The sequence below is a fragment of the Silurus aristotelis genome (assembly GCF_946808225.1).
Source record: "Silurus aristotelis genome assembly, chromosome: 7".
Lineage (NCBI taxonomy): Eukaryota > Metazoa > Chordata > Actinopteri > Siluriformes > Siluridae > Silurus > Silurus aristotelis.
In genome coordinates, this window is record NC_139580.1 from 197,458 (window position 1) to 210,000 (window position 12,543).

The 12,543-nt window shown below is 39.3% G+C and overlaps 1 protein-coding gene across 1 annotated transcript in view; it reads right to left on the reverse strand.

Moving 5' to 3' along the window:
• The window catches only part of LOC310728884 (uncharacterized protein), an 82,625-nt gene that overhangs the window by 9,234 nt on the left and 60,848 nt on the right, over window positions 1–12,543 (reverse strand). The gene's annotated exons all lie outside the window — the stretch shown is intronic.

A 12,543-nucleotide genomic window follows, 5' to 3' on the forward strand; every position in this document is an offset into this window, starting at 1 on the left:
TCCTTCTAAAATATAGTTTTTTAGAAGTATTGTCACACTCCTTGGAATTGCGTCAATAACAACAGCCAATTCTCTCGGTTTAATTGGTAATTGAAAATTTTTGAAGAAATTCAGTATATGACAACAAGTAACCATGAGAATTAAATAACTGTCTTACTATAAAAATACCTTCATTAAACCAAGTATGATAATATAAAGATTTGTTTTTAAATAATATATCTTTGATATTCCATATGAAATAGTTGTGGGGTGAAAAATTGTGCTTATACACCAATCTTCATGCTAGCAGGGCTTGTCTGTGAAAACCGGCCGAATTAACAGGAATTTTATCCACAGAAAAATTACATTTCAACAAAAAATCAATGCCCCCCAGACTATTAAACATATAATTAGGAAAAACATTCCAAGGACCATCTCTATTCTTCATAAACCTCTATTAATCTAAGACCTCTAATCCCCCTTGCTCTTTAGTATTACAAATTATCTCTTTTTTTAAATAATGTGGTTTGTTCCTCCAAATAAAGTTATAAAGAATTCGATCTGGTTCCTTAATAATCATGGAAGGAACTTCGAATGATAATGATGTATACACAGATCTAGATACACCTTCTGCCTTTGATAATAAAACCCTCCCAAATATTGCGAGGTCCCGCATTAACCACAAATTAAATCTCTTCTTAGTTTTCTTAATAATTGGCTCAAAATGTAACTGACTCCTTTGCTTTTCATTTTTACAAATGATTACACCCAAATACGTTAGCGGATGTTTAACTGGAATATTGTTTATTTTCTTTAAGGTTGAAATAATACAGATTTATTTAAATTCATTTTAAGGCCTGAAACAGCAGTGAATTCCTTCATATATTTAATTATTTTCGGTACTTCAAATTTGTTTTTCAAAAAAACTGCAGTGTCGTCTGCAAACTGACCAAGTTTAAATTGTACACCTAAAACTGTGATACCATCGAATTGATTTCTCTTTATATGTGATGCTAAAACTTGAGTGACTAACAAAAATAAAAAAGGAGAGAGGGGGCATCCCTGCCTAATGCCACGATGAATATTAAATCTGTGTGAGGTACCATGAGGGAGTGTGACAGAACTATTACACTCACTATATAATGTTTTAACAGTTTTCAAAAAAATATCCCCAAAACCAAACATTTTAATGACTTTGAAAACAAAACTAGGATTAACCGTATCAAATGCTTTATAGAAATCAATAAATAAAATAAAACTATCATCCTCAATAAAGTGGTAATAGTCAATCATATCTAAAACTAGTCTAATGTTATTCCTAATATGACGTCTAAACCTTGCTTCAGTCTCTGAGCAAAAATCATTGCAAACAGTTTACTATCAATATTTAACAAACTAAAAGGCCTCCAATTTTTAATGACTAACTTGTCTTTATTAGGTTTGGGAATCAATGTTATAACTCCTTGTTTTACTGAAACCGGCAATTCACCATTTTGTAGAGCTTCTACAAATACTAACAACAAAAAGGGTGAAAGTTCGTTAGCAAAAGTCTTATAAAATTCTCCATTTAGTCCGTCGTTGCCTGGAGATTTGTTAGTCTTTAATAAGTTAATGCACTTTCTCATTTCTTCGATATCTATTTCTTTATCACAAGTATTCTGAAAGTTCTGGTTTATTTTTTTGGCATCACTCACCAAGCTATTTAGAAAAGTATCAATGCCGGAAGAGGCTGATATGGGGGAATACAAATTACTAAAAAACTGTGCAACATACTGTATTTCGAGATAATTGAGGAATTATCTACTAATTTATTGTTAATCCTCAATTTTGAAATTGAGGAAAAAACACTTTTCTTTTTTCAAGGCCTTTTTCTAGCCATTTAAGCCTGGTTTTGATAACTGCCCCCCCGAGATTTATCCTCATAAATATTTATCTAATTCAAATTGCAATAAATCCGATTTTTGTAAATCACAATCAGTGAAAGCTTCCTTTTTTTCTATATAAACTAAAAATATATTTAATAATGAATTTTTCTTTAATTTTTTAATTTTTTGATTGCAATTTTCCTTCTTTGATAAATGTGGTTCTAATGTCAAACTTCAATAATTCCAATACTTTCCATACGTTTTTTCTAAATCTGCAGTTCTGCTATATTTTTAAATAATACCTTAATAATACCGCTATGTTTTTTGACTGATTTACCTTGTACCATATTTATTTGAATAAATATTCTTTTATGATCTGTCATTATTTGAGGTTCTATCAATACAGAGGTCACATTATTAGTTAAATCATTAGACACTAACCAATAGTCAATACGAGAGTGAAGAGATGAGTCCTTATTACTCCATGTATATTCTTCCCTGTCTGGAAACTTATAACGCTAAACATCAGTAAGGCCCAGTCTTAAACATACACCAACCGACTCACTAGATGGGCTTGGTCTAGCTTTATGAGGCCATCTTTCAATAGTTTCATTAAACACCGTATTGAAATCACCTCCCCAGATAACCCTGGCTGAAGGATATAGAGCAATGAAATGCTGTATCCTAGATTCCATTTCCGAAAAAAATTTACTGTTGTTTTTTTTGTTATTAGTGGCATAACAATTGACTTACACAAATTGTTCATTATCTTTATCTAACACAAGTAATATCCATCTACCACCATCATCTTTTTCGCCGTGTAATATTTGCCCTGTAAATTTATCTTGTAAAATAGCGCCCCCTGCTGAGCGGTTGCTGCCAAATGACAACAAAATCTCTTTTCCCCACTGATTTTTCCAAAATCCAACATCTAAAGGACATGCATGCGTTTCCTAAATTAAACAAAAATCAGCATATTTCTCTTTGCAATACAAAAAGAAAGCTTTTCTCTTCACGATATCACGAATAACTCTGGCATTGATAGAAAATAAAGAAAGAGACGTAAATGTTTAAACAATTACTTCAAAAAAAAGAACTACAAGAGTCAATTAACGTCTAAACTGTAAACTATTACATAACAGGATTCTCACAAATGACACCCAAGAATTCTTGCTAAACTATGCATATATTTCGTTCCGAACAAAGATCATTATGTTATTATTAACAATGCTACCGATTTCAGACTGCAGCGAGCAGATCAAAATTATGTAGCTCCATTATCATCTTCAGGACGAATCTCTCTACCTTCGAAAGCCCTCCCTCCGCTGAAATACGCATTTTTGCCTTCTTTCCGTGCTCTTTCCACAGTCAGGCCAAAGTCGATTCCGTGCTTCTCTGTCGAAAGCAGTCAGGTCCTCCTTAAACCACAGCCCCTTCATGAATAGATACTCGTTGTTCTTTGAGTCTCTCCAAATTAAATCTCTAGCTGTACGAGAAATAAATCTTATGTTCACCGGTCTTGGTTTCACTTTTCTGTCCACATCCGAGGTTTTAAGTCGGCCCAGACGGTGTGCCACATCCAAACCTTCTCCTACAATATGTTTATCTGTGCCCAAAATTACCGCTTTGCATACTTCCATGGACCTAATTTTAACATTCTCGTTGGACTGTTTAGACAGCCCATACAAATGCAGGCACCACCTGCGGCTGTAGCGTTCCTGATCCCGAATTTTTATGTGCATTTCTTTGACCTTTTTTTCCATGAGAGCATTCGCATTTTTTTTCTTTCTGCAAAACCATTACATCATCATGCACTGAAGTAAGAGATTTGCCTAAGGCTTCAATGTTGGAAGAATTTTCTTTAACCATTTTTTCAAGCTGATCGGATCTCTCATTGATTTTCTCTTAGAGAATTCGGATGATATTCTCCTGCACATCACTCAAAGAAAGCTTACTTTGATTAGCAGATGAGTCAACAACATATTTCTGTCTTTTGGGAGGCTGATTTTTGCTTGGTGTAGCTGGGCAAGAATTATAATTTCCTCTGCTTTTAACTTTACAGGCATATGAGTGAGTATCGTTAAAACCTCTCTTCTCCTTTACAGCATTGACCTCCATCTCTGTGCCAAGATCCTCCGCCATTTCGCTGAGTTACGTAGCGTAATTGTTGATGATTTACTATTATCAAGTCGTGCTATTCCAACATCAACATTAATCAAATTCTGCAACTATAAGCAACATATAGATAGAATTGACCAACTTTATACTATTTGCATATTCATTTGTGAGAAATACCCGAATTGTTCATCAGCTCACAAGGCCACGACTTTCCACGGCGCCATCTTGCCCCGCCGCTGTAGCATTTAGATTTAGTGCCGAAGTCATAATTACGTCATCGCGCCGGCTGGAGGTGGCCAATACAAATCAGCGCAGAGTCAGAGTCAGAATCAGAGTCAGAATCAGAATCAGAATCAGAATCAGAGTCGATACACAAGGAAAACAAATGCCATGTGTTGGTGGCAGAATCGACGGAGTACATGTTAAAAATAGAAATGTCACATCTTTTTAAGGCTGCTCCTGTAAGGGGTCGCCACAGCGGATCATCCGTCTCAGCACTACACATACCTACTGAAATGACAATGAAAAATTAAAATATTGGGATTGATGGAAATTTTCAAGAAATTAAGGGGAATTAATGCGAAATTTTGGGAATTGTATACAAATTGTATCAAATACAAAAATACAGTGGTAATTTAAATATGAATAAAAGAGAACACAAGTGAACAACATGCAGTTTTTAAATAAAGGTTTTAATTATTGAGGGAAAAAAAAATACAAAACTTCATGGCCTTGTGTGAAAAAGTGTTTGCCCCCTAAACTTAGTAACTGGTTGGGCCGCCCTCAGCAGCAACAACTGCAATCAAGCGTGTGTGATAACTTACACGGAGTCTGTTTCAGTGCTGTGGAGGAATTTTGCTCCACTCATCTCTGCAGATTTGTTGTAATTCAGCCACATTGTAGGGATTTCCAGCATGAAACGCCTTTTTAAGGTCATGCCACAGCATCTCAACAGGATTCAGGTCAGGTGCTAGTTAAGGTGGTAAATGACCTGTTATTGGCCTCTGATCAGGGTTTTGTCTCTTTACTTGTTTTGCTCGACCTCAGTGCAGCTTTTCACACCATTGATCATCATCTCCTGCTTGCTGGACTTGAGAACGTTGTTGGAATAAAGGGAACAGCTCTCTCCTGGCTCAGGTCTTATTTGACTGATCGCTATCAGTTTGTTGATGTAAATGGTGAGTTCTCCACACTCTCTGAGGTAAAGTTTGGTCTTCCGCAAGGATCTGTCTTAGGCCCAATGATTTTCTCTTAATATCTGCTGCCTCTGGGTGAAATTATACATAAACATGATATTCGCTTCCATTGCTATGCTGATGATACACAGCTGTATATTTCAGCAAAGCCAGATGAGAGAGATCAGCTTAACAATGTTGAGGAGTGTGTAAAGGACATTAGACAGTGGATGCTTGATAACTTTCTTCTGCTCAACTCAGATAAGACGGAAGTACCTTTACTAGGACCACATGCAGCTAGAAGTAAACTTTTAAACACCTCGGTGTGATGATTGACCCGAGTCTTTCCTTTGAGGCTCACATAAATAATATCACCAGGATCTCCTTCTTTCACCTTAGAAATATTGCTAAAATTAGAAATATGATGTCGTTACAGGATGCAGAAAAACTAGTAGATGTTTTTGTAACATCTAGATTAGACTACTGTAACGCTTTACTGTCTGGGTGTTGGAGTAAGTGCAGAAATAAGCTTCAGTTAGTTCCGAATGCAGCAGCAAGAGTCCTCACTAGATCTAGGAAATATGACCACATCAGCCCTGTTTTAATCATCTACACTGCTCCCAATTCCATCTCACACTGATTATAAAATACTACTACTGACGTATAAAGCACTTAACGCCCTCACGCCGCAGTATCTGAGTGAACTTCTGTACCAGGATGATCCTCCACGCCTACTTAGATCAAGAGGTGCAGGCTATTTGTTGGTACCTCAAATAATGAAGACTCCAGCAGGGGGCAGATGGTTCTCTTATAAACCCCACGGTTATGGAACAACCTTCCAATCAGTGTTCGGGACTCAGACACAGTCTTAGTGTTCAAGTCGACGCTGAACACATTTATTTAGTGGAGTCTTTAGTCAGTAGGTGTTTGTGAGGTAAAGGAGCAGATCTGTCATTTAAAGACTCGACTACTGCAGCTCTCTGCTGGCAGGTCTTCCCCTGAACGCTATTCGTCCACTACAAATGATCCAAAACGCAGCTGCACGACTTGTGTTCAATCAGCACAAGTTCTTCCACACCACCCCACTGCTGCGCTCCCTTCACTGGCTTCCAGTAGCTGCACGTATCAGATTCAAAACACTGATGATGCCTACAAGGCCAAAAATGGACCAGCACCATCTTACCTCAGTGACCTCATCACATCTCACACTGCACCACGCTGTCTGAGATCCTCCAGCACTGCTCCACTGGTACCACCTTCTCTCAGAATGAGAGGTAAGTACACTTCAAGGCTCTTCTCTGTTCTGGCACCGAGGTGGTGGAATGAACTTTCCCTAGATGTCCGTACAGCAGAGACCCTGATTATCTTCAAGCGACGACTGAAGACCTTCATCTTCCTGAAACACTTAAATTAGCACTTTCCAAGTTTGTAGAATTCAAGAGTTATATTTATATGAAGTGTGTAATCTGGTGTACAGTGTAGATTTATTCATTACTAGAAACTCAAAGCACTTTTGTACATCGCTCTGGATAAGGGCTTCTGCTAAATGCCGCAAATGTAAATGTAAATGTAAATCTAGAAGGATCATGGATATAGAGTGTTTGGTGAACTGGGATATTTGGATGCTGTCGTCTCCTCACTCTCACACGTTCACTCAGGTTTGTTGATGGTGGTGTGGTGGGTCGTCTCTTATCCCAGAGATCCTCATGTCTGTGTTTCCTTCTGCTTCTCCCTTTTAGTTCTGCCGCTGTAGCGAATCTTACCGGAGTCCAAACTGCACAGTGACATTAACTTTCATACAACAATCACGAGACTTAATAATCCATATCCTTCTCTTCCTGTCACCCTCTCTCTCTCTCTCTCTCTCTCTCTCTCTCTCTCTCTCTCTCTCTCTCTCTCTATCTATCTATCTCTCCCTGTCACCCCTCTTTTTCTCTCAGTCGAGTAAAACATGCTTCTGAGGTTCTGTCCGCTTCGTCCTGGTCTGCCTCTGGATGATGTTCTCTTCGATTGGAGGCGACTCTGTGCAGCTGGAGATGTTTCTCATAAATACCCATGAAATCCATGAAATTCCTGAGTAAGAACTGGAGCTTTGAGGATGGATTTGGACTGTAGTCAACAGTCTGCTACACTGACTCAGGACTACAGTTTGCTCTGATCTCCATCACTGCACCTCAACATTGTTTATCATCAGTGGCACCCAGATGAGGATGAGGTTCCTTCTTGAGTCTGGTTCCTCTCAAGGTTTCTTCCTTCTGCATCTCAGGGAGTTTTTTCTTCACCACAGTCTCCACCGACTTGTTCATCAGAGACAAACTTACACTTATAAACAACATCTTCATTTTTATCTCCACATGATCTGTGTAAAGCTGCTCTGAGACCATGTTCATTATTAAAAGCTCAACACAAATAAACGTGAATTAAAAGTTGTGATTAACTGTGAGTTGACTCATGACAATCATGATTCTTCTTCTTCTTCTTTCAGCTGCTCCCATTAGGGGGTGCCATAGTGGATCATCCGTCTCCAATACCTCCCTGTCCTCTACATCTCCCTCTTTCACACCAACTACCTGCATGTTTTCTCTCACCACATCCATAAACCTCCTCCTTGGTCTTCCTCTTTTCCTCCTTTCTGGTGTCTCCATCCTCAGCATTCTCCTACTGATATACCCCCATGTCCCTCCTCTGCACATGTCCAAACCATCTCAATCTCACCTCCCTCACCTTGTCTCCAAAACGTCCTACATGTGCTGTCCCTCTAATAAACTCATTTCTAATCCTGTCCATCATCGTCACTCCCAACGAACATCTCAACATCTTCAGCTCTGCTACCTCCAGCTCCACCTCCTGTCTTTTACTCAATGCCACTGTCTCTAATCCATACAACATCTCAGGTCTCACCACAGTCCTATAAACTTTCCCTTTCACTCTCACAGATACTCTTCTATCACAAATCACTCCTGCTATCACTCTTCTCCACCCACTCCACCCTGCCTGCACTCGTTTCTTCACTTCTCTAACACTCTCTCCATTACTTTGCACTGTTGACCCCAGGTACCTGAACTCCTCCACCTTCTCCACCTCTTCTCCCTGCAACCGCACCCCTCCACTGCCCCCCCTCTCATTCACACATATGTACTCTGTCTTACTCCTACTGACTTTCATTCCCCTTCTCTCCAGCGTGTACCTCCACCTCTCCAGGATCTTCTCCACCTGCTCACTACTCTCACCATAATTGGTGAGATTAAACATTTTATTTGATTGACAGCCCTAATATTAATATGATGAGGTTCAGTTACCAGCGTGACACTAAAACAGATGGTAATAATGAAATGAAACTTTTTACTGAAAAACAGTTCAGAGCCCAAACTTCTTTACTTTAACTTGAGTAATAAAGTGCAGTTAGAACTTCAACTTTTACCCAAGTCTTTTTTAACATGAATATCTGCACTTCTACTTAAGTGAAAGATGTGTGTACTTTTGCCATATCAGGAAGCTCTGGAGTTCTTCCTTTAGCTGTGTGACCAGCCGTAAGGATCTCAGTCCCGTCACCTCTTTCAGTTCTTCAGCTGATTTCCTGCCTCCCTTGCTTGCAGCTGCCCGAGCTTTACGATGACGTTCCTCAGTAAGTATGTTTGTATATTCACTAAGGACAGCAATCTGGATGAGATCATCGGGTTAAAGAACAGAGGTTCTTCGGGTGCCCATTGTTCTAGCATGTCCATGTTTTTTTCAATAATTACCACCTTCTTCTTTCAGGTGAGTACCATTTATTTGTAGAATGGTGTTTTCAGGCTTTTCCTACACCACATCTGTATTGAAAGTCTTTGTGCAGCTTGTATTCTGAATTACCGTTTTTGCTTCAAACTGTGGTCCTCAGCACATTATAGCAGACTTTTGACATTAATTACAATCCAAATTCATCCTCAAAGCTCCAATGTTGCCTTGTAATCTCAGAGCCATTAATGTGGAACCATCCCCAAAAGGTAACACAGACATGATGGATCTCTGGGATAGGAGACCAAATTTTTCTTTGGTTGTAATTACAGTATAAGCATCAGTTCCTGACTGTTTATAAAACGTATAGAGTATGGGAGCCACAGTCTCCTCAGATAGCAGTGTTTTTAAGACCTTCAACTGGGAACTGAGTGAAATCTGACCTGCTGAGGGTTTAATTGTCCAGGTCATCCTATATAAATAAAATAAAATGTCAAAACAGTAGTTCCATATTAGCATGACCCTGAAAATAAGCTAACCCTAACCCTTGCTCCTCTAAACAAGTTCATCATTTCCTCTCTGCTCCACTAGGTAAAGCTACACAATGAATAAACTTTATTTATCTATTTTGCTTGTGTGAGCATGAAAACCAAATGATTTTGATGTATGGATGAATTGGAAGGATAAATTAATTAGATAGATGGATAAATTAATATTTTAAATGAATAAGATGAATTGAATGGATGGATGGATGGATGGATGGATGGATGGATGGATGGATTCAATAACACGTAAATCAGTTTTATTTGTGTAGAGTCTGTAACAGTGGTCATTTTCCCAAAGCAGCTTCACAAAGATAAAGAGGTTATAAAGTTTGGAATGTAGAAGTTTAGTGTCTATAAGTTTGTTCCTTATAAGTTTCTACCTAACGAGTGATCCAGTTTTGACTGTGGTGAAGGAAAAACTTCCTGAGATGGTATGATGAAGAAGTGTTTAAAGGAAACAGACTCAAAAGGGAACCTCATCCTCAACACTGACATTACAGTTCCATCAGTGTTGAGTTTATAAACTGTTTGGTGATGACGTTTACACACAGAACTGTTCATGCAAACTGTGGTCCTGAGCACATTTTAGCAGACTGTTGATATTAATTACAGTTTAAATCCAACCTCCAAGTTCTTCATGATCAGTAACTTCATGGATTTTTATGCTGTTCATGTGGAACCATCTCCTGAGTGTCTCCAACTGAAGAGAACTCCTTTCAGAGGCAGAGCTTCAGGAAAAATTGGCAAAACAGAAGAGAAAAAAGGGAGAGAAATACTGATCACTGGAACCTCAGCATGTTTAACGAATGTGTGTGTGTGTGTGTGTGTGAGAGATAAGTGAACGTGTGTGTGTGTGTGTGTGTGTGTGTGTGTGTGTGTGTGTGTGTAAGAGAGAGAGAGATTAGTGAACAGGTGTGAGAGATTACCAGAACCAAGAAACATGAGCACATCAGCCGTGTTTTAATCTTCTACACTGCTCCCAATTACATCTCACACTGATTATAAAATACTACTACTGACGTATAAAGCACTTAACGCTCTCACGCCGCAGTATCTGAGTGAACTTCTGTACCAGGATGATCCTCCACGCCTACTTAGATCAAAAGGTGCAGGCTATTTGTTGGTACCTCAAATAATGAAGACTCCAGCAGGGGGCAGATGTTTCTCTTTCTCTTGTTTCTGAGGTAAAGGAGCAGATCTGGAGGGATCATGAATATTAATTGTTCGGTGAACTGGGATATTTCGACATTCGCTGCCACCGTTTGGAGCCTGCATCCTTTCTGATTCAAAAATGTAAGATTTACCTATAGGATTAATAAAGTACACACACTATCATATACGCAAAATGTAACACATTGTAACACACACACAGCTCTCAGTGTATAATATCACACACACTATCACTTACACACACACACACACACACACACACACACACACACACACACACACACACACACACTCACACACACATATAACTAACTAACCCTAACCCTAATACTAAAGTATGAGGAATGCATGTCACTGATAATAAAAGAAAAAAAAGAAAAGATAAAGATAAACATTAGTCCAAGCATTGTCTTCTAATTGGACACTAAAGATAACTTCATCTCCACGTCTTTAAACAATATCATAATATTTACCTTCACTTTCCACACTGTGGTTTCTGTTACAATGGAGCAGAAAAAGCTTTGTTATTCATGAAGGACATGATGGTGTCGAATCAGCAGGACAGGGTTCACAGTCACTTCTGCTGAAAATAACACACACACACACACACACACATTTACATTTACATTTGGCATTTAGCAGACGCCCTTATTCAAAGGTGACCTACAAAAGTGCTTTAAGTCTCTAGCAATGAATAAATCTACACTGGTACACAGGATTATAAACTTAATATAAATATATATATTAATATTAATAATATTTAAATTTAATATTAATATAATTTATATATATAGGTGTGTGTGTGTGTGTGTGTGTGTGTGTGTGTGTGTGTGCGCGCGAACTGTATGTATTATGGGTATGTGCGAGGTGTGTGTGTGTGTTTATTAAATAGTGTATGTGAGATGTGTTTGTCTGTGTGTGAAGTGTGTCTATATATATGGACACACCTCACACACACACACACACACACACACACACACACACACCTTACATATACCGTTAATACATACACCTCACACACACACACACACACACACACACACACACACACACACCCCTATTAAACACACCTCATACACACACACACACACACACACACACACTTACACAACTCATACACACATACACACACCTCACACACCCCTAATAAACACACACACACACTCACACACACACCTTACACACACCCCTTAATAAACACACACACACACACACACACACACACACACACACACACACACCGGCTACGTTTTCTCTATTTTTGTTTATTTTATACTTTTATTTATTTAGTTACAGTTCTATCTACACAAGATGGACACTATTAGTTATGACAGAGACACTCTTATATCTATTGGCGTACAATGCACTCACCTTTCGTCGCTTTTAAACCCGGACCCATGCTGGCCGAGCGAGATCCTGAGGGAGAACACAGGACGCGATCCGTACCGGCGTCTGCGAGGGAAACGAGCCGGCGTCAGGAACAGGCTGAGGGCACGCACACACCGCGCTCCCTTACCTAGTATCCTGTTAGCCAACGTCCAGTCACTGGAGAACAAGCTCGACGACTTTAGGGCAAGGGTCAAGTTCCAGATGGACATTCGGGACTGCAACCTTCTCTGCTTCACCCCCCACACCTGCACCACCAGGGGTGAAAGGACACTGGACCACTGTTACACACCATTCAAGAACAGCTACAAGGCACAATCACGTCCATCGTTTGAGAAATCGGACCATGCCGGCATCTTTCTCATGCCTTTTTACAAACAAAGGCTGAAACAGGAAGCTCCAGTTTATAGGAAGGTCGTGTGCTGGATTGACCAATCGGTGGCCGCTCTGCAGGACGCTTTGGATGACGCAGACTGGGACATGTTTAGGCACAGCTCTGATGACGTCAAAATGTTTACAGAAGCGGTTGTGGTAAACCCCAGCCCGCCTGCCTTAACGATTATCGCCCTGTAGCCTTGACCTCAGTAG